General features: G+C 45.4%; 1 non-coding gene across 1 annotated transcript; it reads left to right on the forward strand.

The window, feature by feature from the left end:
- Nucleotides 1-979: 979 nt before the first annotated feature.
- Nucleotides 980-1,052, forward strand: trnav-cac (transfer RNA valine (anticodon CAC)). Its single transcript has one exon. It is a non-coding gene; the product is annotated as a tRNA-Val (tRNA).
- Nucleotides 1,053-5,008: the final 3,956 nt, after the last annotated feature.

A 5,008-nucleotide genomic window follows, 5' to 3' on the forward strand; every position in this document is an offset into this window, starting at 1 on the left:
GGTCTCTTCTCCCTGGAGAGACGAAGGATGAGAGGTGACCTGATAGAGGTTTACAAGATGTTGAGAGGTCTGGATAGGGTAGACTCTCAGAGGCTATTTCCAAGGGCTGAAATGGTTGCTACGAGAGGACACAGGTTTAAGGTGCTGGGGGGTAGGTACAGAGGAGATGTCAGGGGTAAGTTTTTCACTCAGAGGGTGGTGGGTGAGTGGAATCGGCTGACGTCGGTGGTGGTGGAGGCAAACTCGTTGGGGTCTTTTAAGAGACTTCTGGATGAGTACATGGGATTTAATGGGATTGAGGGCTATAGATAGGCCTAGAGGTAGGGATATGATCAGCGCAACTTGTGGGCCGAAGGGCCTGTTTGTGCTGTGGCTTTCTATGTTCTATGTTCTAACACACTTAGTTACCTCCTCAAAAAATTCAATCAAATTTGTGAGGCACGACTTGCCCTTCACGAATCCGTGCCGACTATCCCGGATTAATCCGCATCTTTCTAAATGGTCGTAAATCCCATCCCTAAGGACCTTTTCCATCAATTTACCAACCACCGAAGTAAGACTAACCGGTCTATAATTACCAGGGTCATTTCTATTCCCTTTCTTAAACAGAGGAACAACATTCGCCACTCTCCAGTCCTCTGGCACCATCCCCATGGACAGTGAGGACCCAAAGATCAAAGCCAAAGGCTCTGCAATCTCATCCCTTGCCTCCCAAAGAATCCTCGGATATATTTCATCAGGCCCAGGCGACTTATTGATGCATTAATTATTGAGCAGAAATCATTGATCCCTTAGATATTTGCCGGACGACCGCTTATAAATGTTGAAGTTCAAGATGAGTTGAGAAATCAGGTTGAAAGAAACGATTTTTGTCTTGTATTAAGTGACATGGGCTCTCAGTTTTACCATTAGAGCCTGCAGCAACACAGTCGAGTTGAACATTGTGGTCAGGCCAATTGGCGGCACTATGCTGGTAGTTGTTTCTGTAGTGTAGTGGTTATCACGTTCGCCTCACACGCGAAAGATCCCCGGTTCGAAACCGGGCAGGAACATTTATTGAAATTATTCATTTTGTATGCGGGAAGTTTTGCATGGTTTCAGTTGTTGCTGAACATTCTCCGAATCTCGATGTTGCAGCCATATTATCTTTGGTCTGACCTCGGCCACAAATGCTCTCAGTAAAATCAGAAATGCTGTATTTTAAGACGCAATGAGGAAATAAATGTTTGTACTTAGACACCGTGCGCATATTAGCAACTTGTTCAGTCCATAACAGAATTTAATGGATTTATAAATGCAGACTAACATAGTTAATCACCATCTGAAACATGTCGAACAGTAGTGTGTGCTCATAAAGACAGACACAAGTGAAACTGTAACTGAACTAGAGGAAATGGCGCACATGTCCTGGAAGCATATTTTTTGAATTGTTCTTCAGAATAAAGAAATGGGAAAAAATCACTCAGGCAGATGAGTAAATCGAAACTCAGTGTAGATCTGCTGGACTTTTTTCTATAGATGAACGGGATTTAGGCGCCAGAATGTTTCACGCGCAGAATAAAGAGGGATCAAGTATAACTAGCAGATCATTATTAAGCCTTTTCCCTTTAAAGATATTTGATATTGTTTAAAAGCTGACTATCTCAAATAAGCACCATGGGATGTTTACTACCCAGTGACTCGATTTCTTTTATTGGTCAGTCATGTTTGCAATGCAATGTTGCATATTCCCGAGATATTCAACTCAGAATGAAGATGGATGTATTCAATACATGTATTCATATTTAATATAGAACATAGAACAGTACAGCACAGAACAGGCCCTTCGGCCCACGATGTTGTGCCGAGCTTTATCTGAAACCAAGATCAAGCTATCCCACTCCCTATCATCCTGGTGTGCTCCATGTGCCTATCCAATAACTGCTTAAATGTTCCTAAAGTGTCTGACTCCACTATCACTGCAGGCAGTACATTCCACTCCCCAACCACTCTCTGCATAAAGAACCTACCTCTGATATCCTTCCTATATCTCCCACAATGAACCCGATTGTTATGCTCCCCTTGTAATAGCTCCATCCACCCGAGGAAATAGTCTTTGAACGTTCACTCTATCTATCCCCTTCATCATTTTATAAACCTCGATTAAGTCTCCCCTCAGCCTCCTCCGCTCCAGAGAGAACAGCCCTAGCTCCCTCAACCTTTCCTCATAAGACCTACCCTCCAAACCAGGCAGCATCCTGGTAAATCTCCTCTGCACTCATTCCAGCACTTCCACATCCTTCTTATAGTGAGGAGACCAGAACTGCACACAATATTCTAAATGTGGTCTCACCAAGATCCTGTACAGTTGCGGCATAACCCCACGGCTCTTAAACTCCAACCCCCTGTGATTAAAAGCCAACACACTATAGGCCTTCTTCACAGCTCTATCCACTTGAGTGGCAACGTTTTGAGATCTGTGGATATGGACCCCAAGATCTCTCTGTTCCTCCACAGTCTTCAGAACCCTACCTTTGACCCTGTAATCCACATTTAAATTAGTCCTACCAAAATGAATCACCTCACATTTATCAGGGTTAAACTCCATTTGCCATTTTTCAGCCCAGCTTTGCATCGGTGTGTGGGAAGGGATTCACTCAGTCATTCTACCTGTGCAGACACAATCTCACTCACAGCAATGAGAGACCGTTTAAATGCTCTGACTGTGGGAGCGGATTCAGAAGCTCTCAGGATCTGGTGTCCCACCAGCGCATTCACACTGAGGAAAGACCATTCAGCTGCTCTCACTGCACAAAGAGGTTTAAATGGTCATCCAGCCTGCGGGTACACCAGCGAGTTCACACTGGGGAGAGACCATTCCCCTGCTGTGTGTGTGGGAAGGGATTCACTGCTTCATCCAGCCTGCTGAAACACAAAGCCACTCACTCCAAGGAGAGCCCCTTTAATGCTCTGCCCGAGAGGCCGGCTTCAGAAGCTCTCAGGAACTGATGATCCCCGAGCACATTCACACCGGGGAGAGGCCGTTCAGCTGCTCTCACTGTTCAAGGAGGTTTAGAATATCACCAACACTGCTGAAACACCAGTGAGTTCACACCGGGGAGAAACCATTCACCTGCTCGGTGTGTGCGAAAGGATTTACTCAGTTATCCAGCCTGCCCAGACACAACATCATCACACCCAGGAGAGACCCTTTAAATGTGGGCGCGGCTTCAAAAGCTCTCGGGAACTAATGTCCCACCAGTGAGTTCACACCAGGCAGAGGCTGGTCACCTGCTCTGACTGGGAAGGGATTCAATCAGTCAGCAAACTTGGTGAAACACCAGTGAGTTCAGAAGTGATGACAGTTCTGGGATTATTCTTGTGAATCTTTCTTGCCCCTTCTCCAGTGCCTCTGTTTCCTTTTTCTAAATGGAGATCACAAATAGAACATAGAACAGTACAGCACAGGAACAGACCCTTCAGCCCACCATGTTGTGTCGAACATGATGTCAAATTAAACTCTTCCTTTCTGCCTGCCCTTGGTCCATATTCCTCTATTCCTTGCATATTCATGTGCTTATTTAAAACCCCCTTAAACGCCCCTATCGTATCTGCCTCCACCACCACTCCGAGCAGCGCATTCCAGACACCTACCACTCTCTGTGTAAAAACCTTACCTCTCACATCTCCTTTGAACTTTCCCCATCTCACCTTAAGTGCATGCTCCCTGGTATTAGACATATCAACTCTGGGGGAAAAGATTCTCTGTCTCTCATTTTATAGACTGCTATCAGATCTCCCCTCACCCTCCACCGCTCTCGAGAAAACAACCCTCGTTTGTCAGTCGCTCACACCCTCCAATCCAGGCAGCATCCTGGGAAACCTCTTCTGCACCCTCATCAAAACCTCTGCATCCTTTCTGTAATGTGGCGACCAGAATTGAACACAATATTCTAAGTGCGGCCCAAACAAAGTTTTATAAAGCTGCAACATGACACGCTGACTCTTGTACTCAATAAAGGCCAGCATGCCATATGCCTTCTTTACCGATAAATATTTGTGTGGCTAATTTCAGGGAGCTCTGGACTTGAACCCCAAGACCTCTGTACATGAACTGCATACTTATCCTTAATATTTGATCTCCCAAAGTGCAGTACCTCACACTTGCCCGGATTAAAATCCATCTGCCATTTCTCCGCTCATATCTACAGCTGATCTACATCCCACTGTATCCTTTGACAACCTTTGACATTATCTACAACTCCATCTAGTTTTGTGTCATCTGCAAGCTTACTAACCCACCCATCCACGTTTTCATCCAAGTTATTGATATATATCACAAATAGCGCACGTCCCAGTACGGATCCCTGCAGAACACCACTAGTCATGGACCTCCAGTCAGAAAAACACCCTCCACCACTACTCCCTGACTTCTATGGGCAAGTCAATTCTGAATCCAAGTGGCCAAGTCACCGTGAATCCCATGCATCTTAATCTTCTGGATGAGCCGACCATGAGGGACCTTGTCGAAAGCCTGACTAAAATCCATGTTCACAACATCCACTGCTCTACCCTCATCGATCACCTTCATCATCTCCTCGATAAAATCGATCCAGTCAGTAAGATGTTGACGGTGCTCCCACTGCAGTCCTGTGATGAAAATATAGACTGGTTGGTGAAATGTAGATAACAGGTAGAATTGATATCTAATGAGGACTTTAGACTTCAGAATTGAATAAAGGGCTCAGTGTTACTAACGGGGAAAGAAGGGTTAAACCCCTTACCCAGAACCCTTTTCACACACACGTGGACATCTCTGAATCTGACGCACACCAAATGGAACGTTACACAAGGGGCTGGAATTCACTGGAATTTCTTAACAACCTTTCAATAGAAATGTCCTGGTACCGACTGTGACAAAGGACACAACAGACAGCAAGAACCAGGAGGAACCTTTAACACAGAGAATGTTAATAACCTTGTTCAGGACACCGGTGCCAGGCACAGGAGGATCCCAGGAAAAACGGAA

Source organism: Mustelus asterias, unplaced genomic scaffold (genome assembly GCF_964213995.1).
Source record: "Mustelus asterias unplaced genomic scaffold, sMusAst1.hap1.1 HAP1_SCAFFOLD_936, whole genome shotgun sequence".
In the NCBI taxonomy this organism is placed as follows: Eukaryota; Metazoa; Chordata; class Chondrichthyes; order Carcharhiniformes; family Triakidae; genus Mustelus; species Mustelus asterias.